Raw genomic sequence first — 12,586 nt, forward strand, 5'->3', positions numbered from 1 at the left:
GTTGCTTGCGAAATTTTGTTAAATCGAATTACTTTTTTTTTGCACAGACGGTGTCAATGCCGTGCAAAAGCGTTGGAAGTCGCTTCGTGACAAATTCCGACGCTACTTCAATGAAGCGACGTCCCAGAAAAGCGGAGCGGGAGCCGAGGAAGACACCGAATGCTCGTGGCCCTTCTTTGAACTCCTGATGTTTCTACGGGACACAATGGAAACGAGACCGTAAGTTTAATGACGTGTTGATGTTGTCGGTTAGAGGAAAACTAGTGCATCGGCCTGCTCGGTCAAACTGCCGTATTGGACTGCTGTTGGTGCGAGTTTCACAATTTCATAAAAACTTCCACGATTCCAATCAACGCACGTAGTGCTGTTGATTATCAGATGAATTTATGTTAAATTGATAAGTTGATTATAATGAAACTGAGACGAACTTATTCCTTGTGTGTACTTTATAAGCATCGGGAATCATGCATTTCACTGATTCCCAAGAATTTCAAGACACCGTTCCTTGGCCCTTTATTTCCAACGTGAATTGTTCCCTATGGTGCTTCTCACTCACAACTCAGTAGCTCTAGCGAGTGCCCATATTGAGTGTACTGTTGGTAAAGCTGCAAAATTGTGGGCATTCGCCCAGACTCTTGGAAATCTCCCGAATTTCACGACTTGCGTGGAGAATCGCGTTCGACGCGCTTTCCTTGCCAAACGCTTCTTTTTGCCACCAGGCAGTCTTTTAGAGTAGTCAAAGTTATGCCTTAGTTGTAACCACCCTGTGCCCGAAGGTAGGACACCATAGGTTTTATTTGACAACTATAACTTCCATGAATTCAACATCAGCTTTGACAAGTGAAACAGTGACGAATTTCATGTATTTTGCAATATTAACTGTAAAGGTATGAATTAACCTCAATTTATGGGACATGTGGCTGTCGTTAGCTTGTGAAGCACACGCTTTCACCAAATGACGCTGCAGAATTTGTTGCGCATGACCAAAATAGTTCCGTCTGCTATATTTAGACATGTAAATGTTTACTTCACACAGCATGTTTCTGAAAATCCGAATCAAATACTTGGATCGCACGAACATTGCTTTCGCCACCAGTACGAAATGGCTTTTTTAAGGGATAAGAAACATCAGTTGTCTTCCATAGTTATGAAGCAATCATTTTTTGCAGTAAGGAAAGTATGTTGTGTTCACTGAAACATACAATGTGCTAATGAATGAAATGAAAATGTAACCTAGACTAAAGATAAAACATCACACTGTGTTATGTGTGTTTATGTGCCATGTTTTTCTTATATGTTTGGGTAACCATTGTAGACAGAGAGGAGTTAAGCAGTTTAGTAAATGAACTTTATTTTCATATTGCTTTAAAAATAATTTAAAATATGTACACACAAAAATATCTACAATGAACATGTCCTTTTTTTTCACGTATCAGCACATCAGGCAACTTTGAAATGCTGAGCCAACGGGAACCTGTGGCAGCAAGCCACGACGACCTGGAGGAAGGGCCCACTGCAGAGGAGCTTTTCACCGACATGTGCAACTTTGGCGATGCAGGTTACGTGCAGGTGCACGAGTTGGAGGAGGTGGTGATGGCAGACATGTCAGTGCCATCAGTGGCAACGCCTGCACCTCGTGCACAGGCGTCCTCAGTGGCGACGTCCACGGCTACGACTGCAAGTAGAAAGAGGAAGGCAAACACTGATGATTTGTTAGCGCAGCAGCTAGGGCGTGTTACCAGTGCGCTGGAAAACCCACAGCCAAAAGATCACATCGAGCAGTTTTCGATGGCAATTGTTCCACTCATGAAACGAGTGAGAACAGAAAGGCAAACGGACATGTACATAAAGATTTTGAATGTAATTAAGGAGCTAACTAATTTTTTTCCATACTCAGAACCTTTATAATGCAGCTTCAGAGTGCCGATGGCATATGGGCAAGGCAAAGAAATTAAATTATGGGGGTTTATGTACCAAAACCACGATTCGATTATGAGGCACGACGTAGTGGGGGACTCCGGAAATTTGGACCACCTGGGGCCCTTCAACGTGCACCTAAATCTAAGTACACGGGTGTTTTCGCATTTCGCCCCCATCCAAATGCGGCCGCCGTGGCCGAGATTCGATCCCGCGACCTTGTTCTCAGCAGCCCAACACCATAGCTACTGAGCAACCACGGCGGGTAACAAACAACAAGGATCAATGTTTATGCTATGTTTTAATTTTACTTGTCCATTTGCTATCTGCACACTGAAACTACCAACCAACTCATCAAGACAGAATGTTTGATAACTATATGTTTCTTTTAGAACTTTTGTATATGTACTTTTACATTTAGTCCAGCCATTTGCATTTGTTCATTTCGTGTGTTCAGAAGTTATATTTTTGTGTAGGTTTTCTTATGTGGTACTTATTAGTGTTTTTTGTATTGGATAAGTTTCCATGTGTTCCATTTGCACTTATTTATGTGCTTTTGATGTTTATTTACTTTTAGTTTCCCTTTCTTAAGCCATCCTTATATATTGTGATATGTTTAATCTAGTCAATGGTGCATTCTCCATTTTTAAGATGTTGGCTGCTTGCCAGTGATACTTTTATTTTGGTGTTTTTATGTTTGGGATAAGCTTTCATGTGTTCAATTTGAATTTGCACTTATTTATATGTGCATGTAATGTTCATTGTTTACTTTTGTTACCATTTCTAATCATCCTCACATACTGTGATACCTTTGAACTCGTCAATGATTCATGTGCCATCCACCTGTGCAATACTCTTCTGGAGAGCCAAGCTATGCAAACTAAGATGCGTACCCCCATGTAGGCATACAACTATTTTATTGTGTTGAATTTTGGCTTACTGTACTTTTATCTGTCACCTCGCATATGCTTCCTTCTTGTGTTCTGTGTTTCATTGCTATATTGTGATACCGCATTCTCCATTTTTTGACATGCAGGCTGCTTGTCACTAATATTTGTATTGAGTCGTTCTGAATAAGTTTCCATGTTCAATTTGCAACTATGCACTTAATCTTTTTTTTTTCCTATTTGAACCTCTTCTTACAGAACAAGATATTTTAAATGATGAATACTTGCTTTCACAATACTCTTTCAAACAGCATAGCTGTGGCAATGCAAGAAAATGCCAGCAGTAGCTGGGTATCCTTAAATAAATATTGCTGTATTTTTGGTACTGGGAAATAAATGCTTTCACAAAACGCAAGATGTTTTCGTTTTGGGATGGTTGCCAATATCACCAGCTTCAATAAATTTCTCCTCCAAATGAAACCTCCAGCTACCGTCAAGTAGATGGACTACAAAATTCATAACATGGATAAACAAATTCATAGCACCAACATTTTTTTTTCTTTTGCAGGTGCCACAAAATTAATCCGTAAACAGCACCACTGCTAAGCCACAGTGAGCAGCAATGATGCATGACTGAAGTAGCGTTACGTTGCTTTTGCTATGTTGACAAATGCTTACCATCATTGTAGCCGGTAGAACCGCTGCTCACGTAGACGCTTCAAAGCACCTTCTTTCGAAACGCCTGGTTGGTGCCACTGCCAAGGAACTTCACCTGCATTGCTGCAAAAGTAGGATGTGAAGAGGTTCCTGGCATGTGCAGCTTCACTGTCAGTAATTCCTTGAATGTGTTGATTCAAGGGGATAAAATTGCTGCATTCTGGTGTCTCCCGCCGAGGCTTGGATGCTTTGACGCCAGTGGCCTGGTACAAAATTTCCGAACTTGTCCTCTTGGTCTCTGTATTTGTCAGACTGTGGATTATGAACAGTCAAGAAGTTGTGTAAGATGCAGGCAGCCTTCACAACGAAGTCCACGTTATCGGGAAGCAAATTAATGGTCCGTAGAAGGATCCGCCACCTTGCTGCTGTGATGCCGAATGCGTTTTCAGCACACCGTCTGTCGCAATAAAGCAAACAATTATTGAAATCCAAACACTTCCTTTAGAAAAACGGTTAGAAGAAACTGTTCCCCAAGTCTGCCTTTTTAGAGACATATTTATGCTAATGATAGGAACAGACAAGAACCCCAGTGGCACTAAGCACCACACATCTATCTTTCTTGTGGTGCATCTGTTCTTTCCGTGGTACATGTGCCCTTTAAAGGGGCACTACAGAGAAGCTCTGAAGCAGTTTCGGTTGTGGAAGTATTCTTTAAGATCTCTACTGTTATTGACTTTGCAGTGATAGGTCCACTATTAAAAGAGCGACCGTCAATGTCTCATTCTTGAATTTAATATCTCAGTGCACCTAACAACCATAATGACACCATACCTTGCTCGGCTCAACCTGTAGTTGAAGACTCTCCTCTCATCTTCAAGGTGCTTTGAGGGAAATGGGCGCATGAAGTCTTTTCTTAACTGAAAGGCTTCATCCCCTACAAAGACGTAGGGCACAGCTGCTGTAGTCTTTGGGAGTAGGCCAAGCGAGGGTATGTTCAGATCTCCTTTCCCAAGGGCCTTGCCAAATTCCGAGTTTTTAAACACACCTCCGTCGCTTACGCGGCCTTCGGCCCCCACATCAACAAGGACATACTTGCAGCTGCTGTCAACGACAGCCATTAGTACAATTGAGTACGTTCCCTGAAAAAAACAACAATAGAGTAAGTGTAGGCATGCACATGAAAACAGGAAATTTACGGCTGCTGGCAGACAATTGAGTTGCCTGTTTAGCAAGCAAGGCTTGGTATTATTGTCACATGTAGCATATCATATAAGGAAGTTTACTGAAATGGCTGCAGAATGCAGGCAACAGCAAAACTATAAATGGATACTGTTGAGGTTCGTTAGTTGTCACTGATTAAACTGAATAGTGTCCTTTCATACTTGTACTCTTCATATGCTTGAAGGTCAAAGGATTGCAATACCTCATTTTATAACCATATGCCCATTTGCATTTCAGTTTTTCTTCTATACAGCACTACAATGCACTCCACATGGCACCTAACTTATGATGTGCTATCTGCAAATTTTCATCTTCCTGGCATAATTTCAATTACCAAATAAAAAATTCCCTTAGCACATAATGCAAACAAAGTGAAAACGTAGCAATTTACCTTGTAGTTGAAGTAATTACTTCCAGAATTTGGTGGACATGTGATTGCCACATGCTTTCCATCGACAGCACCCAAGCAGTTGGGGAATTGCCATCGAGTAGAAAATCCTTGAGCAATCTTCTCCCACTCATCTCGGGTTGGTGTCTAGAATAGTACGGGACTTGACATTACTCTTAACCAGAAAAAAATATTGCCACACAATGTCCACATTGCTAGAAAGCATGCGGTGTCATTTCAAATGACAAACGTCATTGTTGTGTCCACAGGACCAAGCTCGCTATAACACACATTTCATGAATTACAAGAAATACTGTGCCCATAACGGACGAAGGCCAAGTTGATTAATTTGTGTTTTGGTACTGCTTGGAGACAGCATTATTTAATGAAGTGGTAAACATTTCGCATGACACTGCCAGCGATCATCACAGTGTATCACATATACGTCAAGGGTAATGGTATACTTACTTTCATGAAATGATCCTTGAGGCATGCCCATATAGCTCGACATGTGCCATGTATGCATTGCCTGGCAGTTTCGAGACCTACACGATATAAGAGTGCTACTTGACATATCTCCTGCCCTGAAGCCAGGTAACTGTAACAGCAAAAAAAATGTGGTTGATCCCTCTTATATAGGAATCGGTATAGAACACGAAAGTGAAACGTGTCTTCACAGAAGTAGTGTAATGTTTATTTCACATTGATATATAAGGTCTATTGGTGTTTTGTGGCTAAAGCGCCCTTAGGCGTTGATGCACCCACGCTGACGCCTGGTGGCACGTCTCCTCCATCACGACTACCAACGTCGATGACCATGAGCAACCGTCGTGCATATGGAAGCTGCACTACGCTGCACACGCTAGCACAACGCGAAAGACGAAGCACGTAACTGACACACTAATACAACGCCCAAGACAAAGCACGTAACTGAATCGTCACCCAGTCAAATCAGCGCGTACAGCGCGTCGTAATTGCAGCCTCCGCGATCAACTTCAGAAACATTTTCAGAGCTAATTGCGGAGGCCACGCTCCGCTGTGCTGAGTACGGTGAACGCCACCTAGGTGGCGTTGGTAGTGCTTCTTGATGCCAGCGTCCCTTCGAATGCTGGCATCGAGGCGTCGTAGTGCTGAGACCACCGAAGCGTTCACTGTCGGTGCGCGTTAGTGTCATAATGCAGTACTTCTCTTTTCTGCTCGTAGGCGGCGGCACCGCCCCGAGCAAGAGCGCGGGTACACGGAGGAGTGTTAGATATATAAGGCGCGTCTGTGTAGCTCTCTGCAAATGCGTTTGTGGCGCAACGGGTTAAACGCTCGGCGATCTATCGTCGCGGACCGAGAGGTCGTGGGTTCGATTTCCAAATTTTGCATGTTTGTGGAACTTTTCTTCTGGTTTCTTTCTTTGTATTATGTTCTATGACGTATTTCCGTGACGGAAATACGTCAGTGAAGTCTTGGTGGACCCCGGCATAAAACACTTTCGTGTTAAAAGAAAAGAAAAATGAACCTCCTGTACCAATCCAACAAAATGCATTCTATGTCTACAAGAAGCCAGGTGGTACATAGGAGACGGAAAATAGCACGAATGTGCTGTTGCATAGGCAAACTGTAAGCCTATTTATTTACCCTATTTTTGAGCTTTTACATAAAACTGAAATGAAGCAGCAGCCAGCATTGGCTAGCTTGAGAGATTGGGCCCTGGCCTGATAACTTGTACGTTTTGATTTACATTTCTGTGAGAAATACTTCACGGCAGCAGCCGATGAACTTACTGCAAAAAATAATGTTAAAAAATAATACCATTACGCCTGTACCATTTCTTACATGGTGCATGATTAGTAAGTAATTATACCCACAATGCGGCATTTACTTCTACGAACCTCAAAGTCATCGCCAGTCGCTCTCCAGGCTCCAAGGGCTCCCTGATGAGATGCAGTCGGGTCAGGTCCGCAGCCACGAAGCTTAACAGCGTGTCAAAAAGCTGCGGTGTCATTCTGTAGTACTTGCAAAAGAATCCATGATCTCCTTGTCGCATGCGGCACATCCGCAATTGGCATGAACAATGCAAACAATCATCCAGACATAACAGGCGTGGAAGCAAATGGTCGTCGATCTTTTTATGCAGCGCACCTGATCGACAAGAATGTGATCAGCATAGGTTCTTTGTATCACTAAAGCAATAACGGACTTGCTTGGCGATATAAATACACGCAGACTACAGATTAACGGTCACGGGGGCGAAAAAACACCAAAAGACAGCACGCCTGTTGTCGAACTTTTCAGCAATACACATGCTCTTTAGCAATTAATTACAAATTGGACCAAGGACAGATTCTGAAGAGCGACATGACACAACACCTCTAGTAAAATAATCGGAGTACTCACTGCTGTGTGGTACAGGCCTTCTTGCTTTCGGGCCAAAAACACAGGTCGAACCCACCAACGTCGCCGCTGCCGGCACCGTCGTTGGTCTCGTCTCCTCTTCAATATTATTAGCAGCAGTATCTGTTGCAGCAATAGTAGGAGCCTCGTACGAGAAGAGACTGCGGGCATGATGCCGACGGGAAGCAGCCAGGGAGACAGCGACAACTTCTGACGGCACACGCACGAAATGGACGAAACGTGAGTGCCCTAAACAACGCAGGCGATGCGGAAAGGCGGGAAAACGGCGCTGTTGATGGCATGCCAATGCTGCTGCCAATTCGTAGTGAATCTGATTATGTCATGTAGGGAAAGAGCATTTTCATTTTTCCTTGCGTTGGTTTAATAACTCTAAAATACTAAAAATGAAGTTTATAAATATTTACGTATTTTGATACACTGTAAATAATTCCGTACGAAACGACGTCTTCCCAAACGACAATGTGTGAGCGCGCTGTCGCGCGTATTTGTGGATGTAAACCGCCATTCCTCGCGAGGCGCGGCAGGCACTAGGCGCGTAGACGCGAGCTTGCGCGCGTCCGCAAGCGTACGTGTGGTCTGGGCTTAACAGGGCAATCATGGCCCGGTGGCACTTTGAGGGACTAGGAACAGGAGATAGAGCGTGTTATCTTATGCCACCGTCGTGCGGCAGTGCGCTCAAAGAATTAAAATAACATGACGTGTGGATGTAGTTCACAAATGTAGCTCCTGCATCTTCTTTTTACATGAAACGTCTTATCTGCTTTATATTTTTGTTTGATGGCAATAATAATGTAGCTGCGGAGATCACAAGTGTCTGGTTATTCGCGACCGATGATTATACTGTGATACTTTTGTTTGTGTTCTGCTTCTCTTTTATTTCAAAAAGAGAAAAGTTGACGGCGCAGTAATGATGACATCGCAAATTGGACAGTGCAAATAAAAATATCGCAGTATAGGGGATGCATTATCGCACAGCACGATCAAACCGGACGTGCGCGCCTGTCAATGGTGATAACTGGACGGCGCGCCCTATACCTTCAGACTTGTTATGCTTCGGCCACGCGCTCCGCTGTTCGAATTTCTTTTCATCGTGATAGTACGTATGTCATGTGTATTCGCGTATAGCTTCTAGACAAATGTAGGTTGATGGTCCCATATTCGTTGCCACGTGAGGGTATAAAATTCTTCGCATGCTGGTCGGCCCATATTCTGAAGAAATGTATTTCTAATTTCAAGAAGACGCATACCTTTATTGCAGCGCGCACTAAATGATATTATGGGTAGCCGAAAATTTTTACAGCTCATTGCCACAGGCGGCGCCGTCATTCAGACTTGGCAAATCCTATTTTTTGTGTGAAAATTGGGGTTTTTTACCGCGGGATAATTCTTCATGCTTCCAGAAATGGTCAAGATTCTTTTGTCTTTTTAAAAATTGAGCAGGGTTCCTACGCGCTTGACCAACTCTCAATATGAATATTATACCAAACTTTGTATGTTTATGCGAGCGTCTATTCAGAATGTTATTCATTTCCCTTGCAGACTGTTCAAAAGCAGTGGAAAAATATCTGATCAGGAAACGGAAAGCCCCCGGTGAAGACTGCGAGGAGAGCCGTCCCTCATCTAGCATTTCCAGTTCAGTCACTGAAGCTCCACCGCGCGCTGATGACACTAGCACACCAAGCTCTGTGTGCACTGCAGAAGCCGGTCCTTCCAAAATTCGATCCATCGGCGAGATTTCTGACGCACCATCTACAGAAAAACAAGGGCGGCGCTTCCAGCCTACGTGGAAAAGTACCTACAAGTGGTTATCTTACAATGTCCACAGTGACAAGGCGTTTTGCGAGACCTGTTGCACAGCATCAGAGATGAAACTGCCGCTCCCTAACACTTCCCAAGACAAGGATTCTTGTCTGGCATTTGTGAAAAATGATTTCTCAAACTGGAAAAAGGCAATTGACAGATTTAAATCCCATGAGAGGTCTAATTTTCATAAGGAGGCATGTAATGCCGTGGTAGCTGCAAAAGGCAGCGCGAATGTGGCATATGCTTGCGCCAAGGGAAAGGCGAAAGAAATGGACGACGCCCGACAGGCTCTCCTAGCAACACTGTCGTCACTACTGTACCTGTCGACCCAAGGCTTAGCAATACGTGGCCACGAAGACACAGAGAGCAATTTGAGGCAGCTGCTGGAACTCCGGGCTAATGATATTCCTTCATTGCGATCGTGGCTTTTAAGAACAAAATACAAATGGATTTCTCACCAGATTTTAAACGAGATGGTGGAACTCATGGCACATGACATCCTTCGTTCACTCACAGACGAAGTTCGTGCGGCAGAGCACTACGCTGTCATTATGGACGAGACAGCAGACATTTCTGTCAAAGAACAACTTTCAGTTTCTTTTCGGGTGGTCACAGAAAGCTTGGAAGTCGAGGAGCTGTTCTGTGGGTTTTTCAACACGACGGACACCACAGCGACGAGCCTCTTTGCTATATTGAAAGACATTCTTTGTAGATTTAATCTGCCAATTGAAAAGTGCCGCGGGCAGTGCTATGATGGTGCGGCAAACATGAGAGGAAAGCACCGAGGAGTACAAGCTCTCATGCAAGAACAGGAACCTCGCGCGCTATATGTACACTGCCTAGCGCACATCCTGAATTTGGTTTTGCATGATGTCGGCCAGAAAGTAGACATGTGCTGTGATTTCCTTTAAGCCGTCACTGAACTGAGAAACTTCGTGACCTGCTCTCCAAAGCGCGTTGCTTCTTTTCAAGAGATTCAGGTAGAAGAGGATCTGAACTTGCGAAAATTCTGCCCGACAAGGTGGACGCTAAAGGCTTCATCACTGCGATCAGTTCTTTCAAATTATAGCAGTCTCATAACGTTTTTCTCTGAAACAGCATCCGAAGAGCGAACTGAGGCCGGTGCGAAAGCCAGCGAATTTTTAAGGATGTTGTTCAAGTTTGAATCGTTTTTCATGTTGACACTTCTGACAAAAATGTTTTCACGAATGGAAGCACTGAATACCGCCTTACAAAAAAGAACGCTCAGGTTTGACCAAGCCGAGAAAATGGTGAAATTCGTCACTGCAAGCGTCACTGAACTGAGGCAAAGTTTTCCCTTGGTTTGGGAGGAGGTGTTGGCAGAGGCAGGAAAAGTAGGAGTTGAGGACCCGTGTGTTCCAGCTGCTAGGCGAAAGAAAACTGCACACCGCTATCAAGAAGGTTCCTCAGCTCACGTGTTCACATCAGCGGAGGACATGTACCGCCAGAGGTACTACGAAGTACTTGACACTGTACTGTCCTCGTTAAGCGACAGATATCCACCTGAGATGTGGCAGCATATGTCACACATTGAGCCGTTTGCCACAGGAAAGCAAGACGAAGCATACATAACAATGTTCTACGGTGACGACCTTGAACCAGGACGGCTGATTTTGCACAGAGACATGCTCATTGACATCGTAAGCCAACAATAATCGGCACCATTGCACACATTCGAGGACGTCGTGGAGATGTTTTCGGGGGAGAAGGGCGAACACCTGCGAAACCTTTTGCCGGAAATGGCCAAGCTAACAAAAATTGCGTTGACCATACCGGTCTCGTCAAGCACATCCGAGAGGTCCTTTTCTTGTCTTCGGCGACTGAAAACGTACCTGCGGTCTACGACTGGAGAAGCCCGTTTGAACCATCTGGCCATTTAGCACACTCACAAAGAACTCTCCCGCAAAATCAATTTAAATAAAATTGCCGACGACTTCATTGCTCGAACAAGTGCCCGAATGAACACATTTTCCCTCAAGGTGAAACCATCCCATCACACAACGAAATGATGTCTTTAATAGGAAAGAGACAGTTGCCAACTCACAAGTTAAAGCTAACGATTTGGCTAAGAAAACAAAGCAAAAAGTTATTTCCAGGAACGAAAACGGGGTGCATGACAGGGCAAGTAGGGTGAGGCCTTTTGGGTACGCAAAGTCGCTTCGTTGCGCTATTTCTAAAGCTTCCCAGTCTGTGCTGTGCTTTTTCCTTATTAATATTTATTTGTCATATGCTGCATTAGCTGCTCAAAAACGCAATCCACGCTCTTACTACTTCCTCTCGTGCCCTTTCCCACTGTTGAGATATCGTTGTGTCTTATTTATTTATTTGTTAATATGACTGTGTATTTCTGCGCCTGATAATTTATTACTCTAAAATCATTTATTCCGCCGCCGGGAAATAAATGAAACCAGTGGCATAAGGCATGCTTTGACAAGTAAATAAAGTATTGCGTCATGGAGTCACGTTGTTTTATGCTAATAATTGGAGTCATAAGTTGTGTACAGAAATTGTTATATATTGTGTATGTTTTATATATGGTATGTCTTATCTTTTCAACTGACCTTTAGTCAGGAAAATATTTCTTGACTGTGTCTTTGTATATTAAACTTTCACAAATCGTTACATGGCTGTTTTCATTTATGTGTAGTTGTGCGACTTATAGGCACAAAACACACATATCTCCAACGTGAATAACTAAATCGGCTTTTCGCATGGCTCATCCGAGAGACGCGTGGTACGAGGGGACTCAGGTTATGAAATGGAACTATATATATATATATATATATATATATATATATTGCAATAAGAGTATTTGGCAGGTAGACTAGATGAAGCGGTTAAACAAGCTGGCTCGTTGAAAACCGACCTAGCGCGAAGCACACGATCGTCAACGTCTTCTTCAACACACTCGCTGGCACAGAGCTGGTGCCGATGTGCTCCGGTACAATCACTCCCCGCGCAGAAAGGAGCCAACCTGGCGACTTAGGGGAATGACAGCACAGGAGGGTCGTAGAACGGTTTCAGCCGAGTGACGTGAACTGTTTCACGCCCTCGGCAGCGGTGGTCGGAAGATGGCTCGAGTGGCTCGATGATGTAGTTGACGGGAGATGTTTGCTCTACTACTCGGTAGGGACCGTGGTAATTCGAGAGAAGCTTGGTCGAAAGGCCGGGAGTAGTGGATGGGACCCAGAGCCAAACTAGCATTCCCGGGGAATAGTGGGCGCTAGATGCAGATTCGTCATGGCGAGATTTTTGGCGACATTGGTCTTGCGCGGTAAACGAGCGAGCC

The 12,586-nt window shown here is 44.0% G+C and overlaps 1 pseudogene; it reads right to left on the minus strand.

Annotated features, from left to right (window-relative positions):
- Window positions 1-1,336: 1,336 nt before the first annotated feature.
- On the minus strand, window positions 1,337-8,056 carry LOC119437323 (uncharacterized; annotated as a pseudogene).
- Between the last annotated feature and the right edge of the window lie 4,530 nt (window positions 8,057-12,586).

Source organism: Dermacentor silvarum, chromosome 1, assembly GCF_013339745.2.
Source record: "Dermacentor silvarum isolate Dsil-2018 chromosome 1, BIME_Dsil_1.4, whole genome shotgun sequence".
NCBI classification, from domain to species: domain Eukaryota; kingdom Metazoa; phylum Arthropoda; class Arachnida; order Ixodida; family Ixodidae; genus Dermacentor; species Dermacentor silvarum.